The sequence below is a fragment of the Prenolepis imparis genome, unplaced genomic scaffold (assembly GCF_030444845.1).
Source record: "Prenolepis imparis isolate NDT839.2.m4 unplaced genomic scaffold, iyPreImpa1.0 SCAF_3, whole genome shotgun sequence".
Classification (NCBI taxonomy): domain Eukaryota; kingdom Metazoa; phylum Arthropoda; class Insecta; order Hymenoptera; family Formicidae; genus Prenolepis; species Prenolepis imparis.
Genome location: NW_028141161.1, coordinates 14,226,789 through 14,239,774, shown reverse-complemented (window position 1 = coordinate 14,239,774; position 12,986 = coordinate 14,226,789). Strand labels below are relative to the sequence as shown.

The window sequence follows — 12,986 nt, the reverse complement described above, 5'->3', positions numbered from 1 at the left end:
AAAGTTTCTATAGTTTTCTTGACAATTTTGGGTAGCACCAGACGAGTTTTATAAACAACTATTATTGCTCGAAGCGCTGAGATTGTTATATAAAAAGTTATCGCCACTTTTCGTATGACAGGTCTAAAAGTTTCTGGCCCGACGGAAAAGTGGTAAAAGTGAAATAAATCGATATCTTTTAAATTATAATAAATAGAGACATGCGGTTTCCACGTTTTTACTTGTTTTATCAATAATTATTAATTCTCCAAGCCTCATTATCAGAACTGTTAAAAATTATTTATTCACCGGGACATAGAAATTTTTCGACAATAAATAAAAATTTTTTAATGTTTCTATAGTTATTTTGACAATTTTGGGTAGCACCGGACGAGTTCTACCAATAACTATTAATTCTCGAAGCGCTAGGATTAATATATAAAAAGTTATTGCAAACTTTCGTATGACAGGTCGATATCTGGCCCGACGGAAAAGTGCTAAAAGTGAAATAAATCGATATCTTTTAAATTATAATAAATAGAGACATGCGGTTTCCACGTTTTTACTTGTTTTATTAATTACTATTAATGCTCGAAGCCTCATTATCAGAACTGTTAAAAATTATTTATTCACCGGGACATAGAAATTTTTCGACAATAAATAAAAATTTTTTAATGTTTCTATAGTTATTTTGACAATTTTGGGTAGCACCGGACGAGTTCTACCAATAACTATTAATTCTCGAAGCGCTAGGATTAATATATAAAAAGTTATTGCAAACTTTCGTATGACAGGTCGAAAAATATCTGGCCCGACGGAAAAGTGGTAAAAGTGAAATAAATCGATATCTTTTAAATTATAATAAATAGAGACATGCGGTTTCCACGTTTTTACTTGTTTTATTAATTACTATTAATGCTCGAAGCCTCATTTTCAGAACTGTTAAAAATTATTTATTCACCGGGACATAGAAATTTTTCGACGTATGTCAACTAAAAAAAAAATGTTTTTAAAGTTTCTATAGTTTTCTTGACAATTTTGGGTAGCACCAGACGAGTTTTATTAACAACTATTATTGCTCGAAGCGCTGAGATTGTTATATAAAAACTTATCGCCACTTTTCGTATGACAGGTCTAAAAATTTCTGGCCCGACGTAAAAGTGCTAAAAGTGAAATAAATCGATATCTTTTAAACTATAATAAATAGAGACATGCGGTTTCCACGTTTTTACTTGTTTTATCAATAATTATTAATTCTCCAAGCCTCATTATCAGAACTGTTAAAAATTATTTATTCACCGGGACATAGAAATTTTTCGACAATAAATAAAAATTTTTTTAAAGTTTCTATAGTTTTCTTGACAATTTTGGGTAGCACCAGACGAGTTTTATTAACAACTATTATTGCTCGAAGCGCTGAGATTGTTATATAAAAACTTATCGCCACTTTTCGTATGACAGGTCTAAAAATTTCTGGCCCGACGTAAAAGTGCTAAAAGTGAAATAAATCGATATCTTTTAAACTATAATAAATAGAGACATGCGGTTTCCACGTTTTTACTTGTTTTATCAATAATTATTAATTCTCCAAGCCTCATTATCAGAACTGTTAAAAATTATTTATTCACCGGGACATAGAAATTTTTCGACAATAAATAAAAATTGTTTTAATGTTTCTATAGTTATTTTAACAATTTTGGGTAGCACCGGACGAGTTCTACCAATAACTATTAATTCTCGAAGCGCTAGGATTAATATATAAAAAGTTATTGCAAACTTTCGTATGACAGGTCGAAAAATATCTGGCCCGACGGAAAAGTGGTAAAAGTGAAATAAATCGATATCTTTTAAATTATAATAAATAGAGACATGCGGTTTCCACGTTTTGACTTGTTTTATTAATTACTATTAATGCTCGAAGCCTGATTATCAGAACTGTTATAAATTATTTATTCAGCGGGACATAGAAATTTTCGACGTATGTCAACTAAAAAAAAAATGTTTTTAAAGTTTCTATAGTTTTCTTGACAATTTTGGGTAGCACCTGACGAGTTTTATTAACAACTATTATTACTCGAAGCGCTGAGATTGTTATATAAAAACTTATCGCCACTTTTCGTATGACAGGTCTAAAAATTTCTGGCCCGACGGAAAAGTGGTAAAAGTGAAATAAATCGATATCTTTTAAATTATAATAAATAGAGACATGCGGTTTCCACGTTTTTACTTGTTTTATTAATTACTATTAATGCTCGAAGCCTCATTATCAGAACTGTTAAAAATTATTTATTCACCGGAACATAGAAATTTTTCGACAATAAATAAAAATTTTTTAATGTTTCTATAGTTATTTTGACAATTTTGGGTAGCACCGGACGAGTTCTACCAATAACTATTAATTCTCGAAGCGCTAGGATTAATATATAAAAAGTTATTGCAAACTTTCGTATGACAGGTCGAAAAATATCTGGCCCGACGGAAAAGTGGTAAAAGTGAAATAAATCGATATCTTTTAAATTATAATAAATAGAGACATGCGGTTTCCACGTTTTTACTTGTTTTATTAATTACTATTAATGCTCGAAGCCTCATTTTCAGAAATGTTAAAAATTATTTATTCACCGGGACATAGAAATTTTTCGACGTATGTCAACTAAAAAAAAAATGTTTTTAAAGTTTCTATAGTTTTCTTGACAATTTTGGGTAGCACCAGACGAGTTTTATAAACAACTATTATTGCTCGAAGCGCTGAGATTGTTATATAAAAAGTTATCGCCACTTTTCGTATGACAGGTCTAAAAGTTTCTGGCCCGACGGAAAAGTGGTAAAAGTGAAATAAATCGATATCTTTTAAATTATAATAAATAGAGACATGCGGTTTCCACGTTTTTACTTGTTTTATCAATAATTATTAATTCTCCAAGCCTCATTATCAGAACTGTTAAAAATTATTTATTCACCGGGACATAGAAATTTTTCGACAATAAATAAAAATTTTTTAATGTTTCTATAGTTATTTTGACAATTTTGGGTAGCACCGGACGAGTTCTACCAATAACTATTAATTCTCGAAGCGCTAGGATTAATATATAAAAAGTTATTGCAAACTTTCGTATGACAGGTCGATATCTGGCCCGACGGACAAGTGCTAAAAGTGAAATAAATCGATATCTTTTAAATTATAATAAATAGAGACATGCGGTTTCCACGTTTTTACTTGTTTTATTAATTACTATTAATGCTCGAAGCCTCATTATCAGAACTGTTAAAAATTATTTATTCACCGGGACATAGAAATTTTTCGACAATAAATAAAAATTTTTTAATGTTTCTATAGTTATTTTGACAATTTTGGGTAGCACCGGACGAGTTCTACCAATAACTATTAATTCTCGAAGCGCTAGGATTAATATATAAAAAGTTATTGCAAACTTTCGTATGACAGGTCGAAAAATATCTGGCCCGACGGAAAAGTGGTAAAAGTGAAATAAATCGATATCTTTTAAATTATAATAAATAGAGACATGCGGTTTCCACGTTTTTACTTGTTTTATTAATTACTATTAATGCTCGAAGCCTCATTTTCAGAACTGTTAAAAATTATTTATTCACCGGGACATAGAAATTTTTCGACGTATGTCAACTAAAAAAAAAATGTTTTTAAAGTTTCTATAGTTTTCTTGACAATTTTGGGTAGCACCTGACGAGTTTTATTAACAACTATTATTGCTCGAAGCGCTGAGATTGTTATATAAAAAGTTATCGCCACTTTTCGTATGACAGGTCTAAAAATTTCTGGCCCGACGTAAAAGTGCTAAAAGTGAAATAAATCGATATCTTTTAAACTATAATAAATAGAGACATGCGGTTTCCACGTTTTTACTTGTTTTATCAATAATTATTAATTCTCCAAGCCTCATTATCAAAACTGTTAAAAATTATTTATTCACCGGGACATAGAAATTTTTCGACAATAAATAAAAATTTTTTAATGTTTCTATAGTTATTTTGACAATTTTGGGTAGCACCGGACGAGTTCTACCAATAACTATTAATTCTCGAAGCGCTAGGATTAATATATAAAAAGTTATTGCAAACTTTCGTATGACAGGTCGATATCTGGCTCGACGGAAAAGTGCTAAAAGTGAAATAAATCGATATCTTTTAAATTATAATAAATAGAGACATGCGGTTTCCACGTTTTTACTTGTTTTATTAATTACTATTAATGCTCGAAGCCTCATTTTCAGAACTGTTAAAAATTATTTATTCACCTGGACATAGAAATTTTTCGACAATAAATAAAAATTTTTTTAAAGTTTCTATAGTTTTCTTGACAATTTTGGGTAGCACCAGACGAGTTTTATTAACAACTATTATTGCTCGAAGCGCTGAGATTGTTATATAAAAACTTATCGCCACTTTTCGTATGACAGGTCTAAAAATTTCTGGCCCGACGTAAAAGTGCTAAAAGTGAAATAAATCGATATCTTTTAAACTATAATAAATAGAGACATGCGGTTTCCACGTTTTTACTTGTTTTATCAATAATTATTAATTCTCCAAGCCTCATTATCAGAACTGTTAAAAATTATTTATTCACCGGGACATAGAAATTTTTCGACAATAAATAAAAATTGTTTTAATGTTTCTATAGTTATTTTAACAATTTTGGGTAGCACCGGACGAGTTCTACCAATAACTATTAATTCTCGAAGCGCTAGGATTAATATATAAAAAGTTATTGCAAACTTTCGTATGACAGGTCGAAAAATATCTGGCCCGACGGAAAAGTGGTAAAAGTGAAATAAATCGATATCTTTTAAATTATAATAAATAGAGACATGCGGTTTCCACGTTTTTACTTGTTTTATTAATTACTATTAATGCTCGAAGCCTCATTTTCAGAACTGTTAAAAATTATTTATTCACCGGGACATAGAAATTTTTCGACAATAAATAAAAATTGTTTTAATGTTTCTATAGTTATTTTAACAATTTTGGGTAGCACCGGACGAGTTCTACCAATAACTATTAATTCTCGAAGCGCTAGGATTAATATATAAAAAGTTATTGCAAACTTTCGTATGACAGGTCGAAAAATATCTGGCCCGACGGAAAAGTGGTAAAAGTGAAATAAATCGATATCTTTTAAATTATAATAAATAGAGACATGCGGTTTCCACGTTTTTACTTGTTTTATTAATTACTATTAATGCTCGAAGCCTCATTTTCAGAACTGTTAAAAATTATTTATTCACCTGGACATAGAAATTTTTCGACAATAAATAAAAATTTTTTTAAAGTTTCTATAGTTTTCTTGACAATTTTGGGTAGCACCAGACGAGTTTTATTAACAACTATTATTGCTCGAAGCGCTGAGATTGTTATATAAAAACTTATCGCCACTTTTCGTATGACAGGTCTAAAAATTTCTGGCCCGACGTAAAAGTGGTAAAAGTGAAATAAATCGATATCTTTTAAATTATAATAAATAGAGACATGCGGTTTCCACGTTTTTACTTGTTTTATCAATAATTATTAATTCTCCAAGCCTCATTATAAGAACTGTTAAAAATTATTTATTCACCGGGACATAGAAATTTTTCGACAATAAATAAAAATTTTTTAATGTTTCTATAGTTATTTTGACAATTTTGGGTAGCACCGGACGAGTTCTACCAATAACTATTAATTCTCGAAGCGCTAGGATTAATATATAAAAAGTTATTGCAAACTTTCGTATGACAGGTCGATATCTGGCCCGACGGACAAGTGCTAAAAGTGAAATAAATCGATATCTTTTAAATTATAATAAATAGAGACATGCGGTTTCCACGTTTTTACTTGTTTTATTAATTACTATTAATGATCGAAGCCTCATTATCAGAACTGTTAAAAATTATTTATTCACCGGGACATAGAAATTTTTCGACAATAAATAAAAATTTTTTAATGTTTCTATAGTTATTTTGACAATTTTGGGTAGCACCGGACGAGTTCTACCAATAACTATTAATTCTCGAAGCGCTAGGATTAATATATAAAAAGTTATTGCAAACTTTCGTATGACAGGTCGAAAAATATCTGGCCCGACGGAAAAGTGGTAAAAGTGAAATAAATCGATATCTTTTAAATTATAATAAATAGAGACATGCGGTTTCCACGTTTTTACTTGTTTTATTAATTACTATTAATGCTCGAAGCCTCATTTTCAGAACTGTTAAAAATTATTTATTCACCGGGACATAGAAATTTTTCGACAATAAATAAAAATTGTTTTAATGTTTCTATAGTTATTTTAACAATTTTGGGTAGCACCGGACGAGTTCTACCAATAACTATTAATTCTCGAAGCGCTAGGATTAATATATAAAAAGTTATTGCAAACTTTCGTATGACAGGTCGAAAAATATCTGGCCCGACGGAAAAGTGGTAAAAGTGAAATAAATCGATATCTTTTAAATTATAATAAATAGAGACATGCGGTTTCCACGTTTTTACTTGTTTTATTAATTACTATTAATGCTCGAAGCCTGATTATCAGAACTGTTATAAATTATTTATTCAGCGGGACATAGAAATTTTTCGACGTATGTCAACTAAAAAAAAAATGTTTTTAAAGTTTCTATAGTTTTCTTGACAATTTTGGGTAGCACCAGACGAGTTTTATAAACAACTATTATTGCTCGAAGCGCTGAGATTGTTATATAAAAAGTTATCGCCACTTTTCGTATGACAGGTCTAAAAGTTTCTGGCCCGACGGAAAAGTGGTAAAAGTGAAATAAATCGATATCTTTTAAATTATAATAAATAGAGACATGCGGTTTCCACGTTTTTACTTGTTTTATCAATAATTATTAATTCTCCAAGCCTCATTATCAGAACTGTTAAAAATTATTTATTCACCGGGACATAGAAATTTTTCGACAATAAATAAAAATTTTTTAATGTTTCTATAGTTATTTTGACAATTTTGGGTAGCACCGGACGAGTTCTACCAATAACTATTAATTCTCGAAGCGCTAGGATTAATATATAAAAAGTTATTGCAAACTTTCGTATGACAGGTCGATATCTGGCCCGACGGAAAAGTGCTAAAAGTGAAATAAATCGATATCTTTTAAATTATAATAAATAGAGACATGCGGTTTCCACGTTTTTACTTGTTTTATTAATTACTATTAATGCTCGAAGCCTCATTATCAGAACTGTTAAAAATTATTTATTCACCGGGACATAGAAATTTTTCGACAATAAATAAAAATTTTTTAATGTTTCTATAGTTATTTTGACAATTTTGGGTAGCACCGGACGAGTTCTACCAATAACTATTAATTCTCGAAGCGCTAGGATTAATATATAAAAAGTTATTGCAAACTTTCGTATGACAGGTCGAAAAATATCTGGCCCGACGGAAAAGTGGTAAAAGTGAAATAAATCGATATCTTTTAAATTATAATAAATAGAGACATGCGGTTTCCACGTTTTTACTTGTTTTATTAATTACTATTAATGCTCGAAGCCTCATTTTCAGAACTGTTAAAAATTATTTATTCACCGGGACATAGAAATATTTCGACAATAAATAAAAATTTTTTTAAAGTTTCTATAGTTTTCTTGACAATTTTGGGTAGCACCTGACGAGTTTTATTAACAACTATTATTGCTCGAAGCGCTGAGATTGTTATATAAAAACTTATTGCCACTTTTCGTATGACAGGTCTAAAAATTTCTGGCCCGACGTAAAAGTGCTAAAAGTGAAATAAATCGATATCTTTTAAACTATAATAAATAGAGACATGCGGTTTCCACGTTTTTACTTGTTTTATCAATAATTATTAATTCTCCAAGCCTCATTATCAGAACTGTTAAAAATTATTTATTCACCGGGACATAGAAATTTTTCGACAATAAATAAAAATTGTTTTAATGTTTCTATAGTTATTTTAACAATTTTGGGTAGCACCGGACGAGTTCTACCAATAACTATTAATTCTCGAAGCGCTAGGATTAATATATAAAAAGTTATTGCAAACTTTCGTATGACAGGTCGAAAAATATCTGGCCCGACGGAAAAGTGGTAAAAGTGAAATAAATCGATATCTTTTAAATTATAATAAATAGAGACATGCGGTTTCCACATTTTTATTTGTTTTATTAATTACTATTAATGCTCGAAGCCTCATTATCAGAACTGTTAAAAATTATTTATTCACCGGGACATAGAAATTTTTCGACAATAAATAAAAATTTTTTAATGTTTCTATAGTTATTTTGACAATTTTGGGTAGCACCTGACGAGTTTTATTAACAACTATTATTGCTCGAAGCGCTGAGATTGTTATATAAAAAGTTATCGCCACTTTTCGTATGACAGGTCTAAAAGTTTCTGGCCCGACGGAAAAGTGGTAAAAGTGAAATAAATCGATATCTTTTAAATTATAATAAATAGAGACATGCGGTTTCCACGTTTTTACTTGTTTTATTAATTACTATTAATGCTCGAAGCCTCATTATCAGAACTGTTAAAAATTATTTATTCACCGGGACATAGAAATTTTTCGACAATAAATAAAAATTTTTTAATGTTTCTATAGTTATTTTGACAATTTTGGGTAGCACCGGACGAGTTCTACCAATAACTATAAATTCTCGAAGCGCTAGGATTAATATATAAAAAGTTATTGCAAACTTTCGTATGACAGGTCGAAAAATATCTGGCCCGACGGAAAAGTGCTAAAAGTGAAATAAATCGATATCTTTTAAACTATAATAAATAGAGACATGCGGTTTCCACGTTTTTACTTGTTCTGTCAATAACTACTAATGCTTGGAGCCTGATCAGAACTGTAAAAAAAATTTTATTCCGCGGGACAGAAATTTTTCGACATGTCAACTTTAAAAAAAATTTTTTTAAAGTTCTGATAGTTTTCTTGACAATTTTGGGTAGCACCGGACGAGTTCTACCAATAACTATTAATTCTCGAAGCGCTAGGATTAATATATAAAAAGTTATTGCTAACTTTCGTATGACAGCTCGAAAAATTTCTGGCCCGACGTGAAAGTGGTAAAAGTGAATAAAAAAGTGATTAAAATTATATTATATTTTTATATTATAATTAAGATATAACAAAAAGTTACGCATTCCTAATTATAAATTTAAAAAAGTGTCTTCTTTTAAACTTCGTGCTTAAAATATTTTTAAAAATTAACAAAAAAAAACATTTTTAATAAAAATTTCTTATATATAAACTTGAACACACACAAAATAGAAATAAAATTCGATTAGATCTGAACAAATTAAAAATTAAATATTAATGATTTCATATAAATTATAATATTTAATAAAATAATTTTAAAAAAACGACAACATTATTTTTACTTTTCAAAACGTTTTAATTTTTTCTGGGTTATTATTAATTTATGCTTGTGGATTAATGTAGAATGTAGATCAATGCTAAGTAATGTGTAATTCCAGAAAAAATGTACATGTCGATACATGTACTGCGACAGTAAGACACTCCTCGGAATAACATTATTATCTTATCGTTTCAAATTTCGTTGCTTGAATATCCAGTGCAAACAAGGACACAGTGTGTCCAGCTAATTGTTATCATCCCGAAACATTATGAAAACTATTTATGATTTAATAAAATAATTTTGTCATATTCTATCTCGCATTTTTCTTTGATCATTATATATATATATATATATATAATAAATAAAAATCAATATATAACGGCTTTTTATTATTATAATAAATAAATTATTTACCATATGGTTGCTTTGCCGTTGCCCGATGCCACCCCGGGCCTCCTCCTCGTAGAAGTTTCGAAACACTCACGTTCACAACACAAACACTTTGTTCCGTTTGTGACGCGCGGCGACGCGAAAACGGAGCTTCGGTTTTCGTGCGCGAATAAGCTCTCGTGAGTCTCGCGTTTTACCGAAACGCGTCAAAAATGTGATAGCTAAAACCGGGCGTCGCCGCGCGTCGCAAACGGAAAAAAGTAACGCGAGTGCAAGTGTTTCGAAACTTGTACGAGGAGGCCCGGGGAGGCATCGGGCAACAAAGGAGCAACCGTGAGGTGAGTAAATTTTAATTGTTTAATAGTTACATAGTTCTTGATTATTTTTGAAAGAGTTGTGCAATTTTTATAGAGATAAAAAAACATATTGTAATATCGAAGATATTTCTAAAATATCAAGTTCTGGTGAAAGACGTTAAAGTTTGAATCGTACTCGATAAGACAAAAAAACGTGAAAACCGCATGGCTCTATCTATTATAGTTTCCGAATTATCGATTTATTTCACTTTTTCCACTTTTACGTCGGGCCAGTTTAAAGTCGACCTGTCATACTAAAATTTGCGATAACTTTTTATATATCAATCCTAGCGCTTCGAGCATTAATAGTTATTGGTAGAATTCGTGAGGTGCTACCCAAAATTGTCAACAAAACTATAAAAACTTTTAAAAAATTTTTATTCGTCGGAAGATAGAAAAATTTCTGGCCCGACGTAAAAGTGGAAAAAGTGAAATAAATCGATATCTCGGAAACTATAATAGATATAGAGCCATGCGGTTTTGACGTTTTTTCTAGTTTTATCGATAATTATTAATGCTAATCGTTAAGCGAACGGTATACAACGCAGATTTATATTACGTATATTAAATAAGAGAATTTGTATACGCTCGTATGTTTAGGATAAAATAATCTTTAAAAAGTGTACTATAAAAATATACGATGAATTTTTGGCTCCTTTTAAAATATTTAATATCTATTGAAAATATCGATACTTTATAGTTACAAGAGATTGATATTTAATATTTTAAAAAGAGCCTAAAATTTATCGCTTGTATATTCCGATAGTACATTGATTGCAGATTTTTGTATCATAAACATACCAGCGTACAAATTTTTTCATTTAATATCCGATTAATTCAATCGGCCGATTAAATTACATCTTTGTCTCTTTTAAAGAATGTATCTGAAAAGAGACAAAGATATAATTTAATCAGAGGTTGAAATTAATCGACGTTGGTGAAACTGGCCCTAAATTTAATTTGCATATCTCACAGTTGTCGTTGAATGTCGTTCTTTTTCGCAATGTTGATTAGCTGCTTCGATTTGCGTTTTGCGTTATATTCATAGCATTGAGAGACTGTCATCGCGAGGGTTTGTCCACAATAAAATAAAATAATATGTTTTAAATAATATGTTATTTTAATACTTTAAATTTGATTAATATTTTTGACAATTACCTGCTGATTTCTGTCAAAAAATATTAATCGCGGACAAAGTATATATTAGAAGTATATATTATGACATATTATATTATTTACAACATATTATTATAATTAAAATAATATGTTGTAAGTAATATAATATGTTATAATACTTTATCCGTGATATTAATATTTTTTGACGATAATCAGCTGATAGCTATGAAAAATATTAACCGAGTTTAAAGTATTATAATATATATTATTTAAAACATATATAATATTATTTTATTTAATTTTATTTTGGACAAACTGTCAAACTGTTAATCCTCACGACGACAGCTCGATGCTACAAATATAAAACACAACGCGAATCTGAACAGTCAATGAGTATCAAGGAAAAGCGACAATAAACTTCAATATATGTGTGTGAGTATCGAATTTACTTAACTTTTTTAGAAAAGGATATATATAATTATGATATAAAATTATATATTTATTAAATAAGTAATTTATCAATTATATAACAAACATGTATCATTGCGGAAAAAATTATTAATTATATATTAATATGAAATTGCAGTCGCGAGAGACATCACGTTCACTGATTAACCTGAATGTGTGTTACCTGAATGTGGCTGCGTATGCGACGTAACGGCCGTTGTCCCTGAATATCATGACGCGAAGATGTAACATAAACGTATCACACCGTCGACACGGGCCTGTCCCAGGGCATACCGACTCCATCGACTCGATACACCGGCTTGTCTGACCTGCTGGTTATTACGGTAAACTACTGACTGCGACAATCTGCATTGCGCGTGGTTCACACATACGGTACATCCGCGGTGGATGCCAACGTCTACACTGTCCGATAACGTACTCGCACACCGTGCTGCATCGCTATTACAAACGTAAGGGACGTATAACTGCTATCGACTATGTATTTCACCCGTCATAGCGGTCCGATACGCGCACAGAGCTAACCTACGACCGTTCTGATACGAATTACTTCGGCTTACGGTAATGTGCGGCAATTAATTTCTACGCGCGGGCTCACAGTTTCTGCGATATATATAATTACTATATACACACACGCGCGCGCGTTTAATCACTAGTAATCAGGACAGAGAGATCCTCGGTCTATAATACAACAGAAACATTTCGTTGAATGTTTTCGCGATGAACGTACGAACTTGAAAAAACTGGAATTTTGATGTCCGCAATGTCCCAACGGTAAATCACACCGTTTACGAATATTGAAAGACGCAATAATTGCGATCGCGCCAACTAATAAATGCACTGAGTTAATCACTCATTGTCTAATTTAGCACTTCCGAACTTTGTCCGCACGTGAAAATTATAAACTTCACGAATTATAAAAAGCGCGCGTCGGTGGCGTAGAGCGACGACAACTCATCCATACACCCGGGCTAATGCGACGTGACTGAGACGATTACGCGAAGTATAGATGGACAAATAGATATAGGCATGGAGTATGTGAAGAGGGGGCACGCGTCGCTCAGAGGCAGAGAGCGTCGCAAGTTGCGATAAAAACCTTGGCGTTGTAAACAAAGACTGTTGTCGGAAGACGCTACAGATATATTTCAAAGCATTACGTTTACTAATCAGGATAAAGAAATCTTTTCGTCCTGATTACGATCAAACGCTGGGAAGCATTTGTAGCGTCTTCTGGACCACAACTAAAGATAAGAAAGTTAGACTCTAACAATGCTTTTTTGAAATCTTGATCATTTTTATGGCAATAGAATTAAAAGA

The 12,986-nt window shown here is 30.9% G+C and overlaps 1 protein-coding gene across 3 annotated transcripts in view; it reads right to left on the bottom strand.

Moving 5' to 3' along the window:
- LOC145933994 (cell adhesion molecule 1-like) overlaps positions 1–12,630 on the bottom strand; it is a 153,086-nt gene extending 140,456 nt beyond the window's left edge. Inside the window, exon 1 of one of the 3 annotated variants that reach the window (XM_083034121.1) lies at positions 11,836–12,630. The gene's annotated coding sequence lies outside the window, so the exon portion shown is untranslated. Of the gene's footprint in view, positions 1–9,756; positions 9,841–11,835 lie in introns of those variants that run through there. The other 2 variants (XM_083034113.1, XM_083034114.1) reach the window with 2 other exon arrangements.
- Positions 12,631–12,986: the final 356 nt, after the last annotated feature.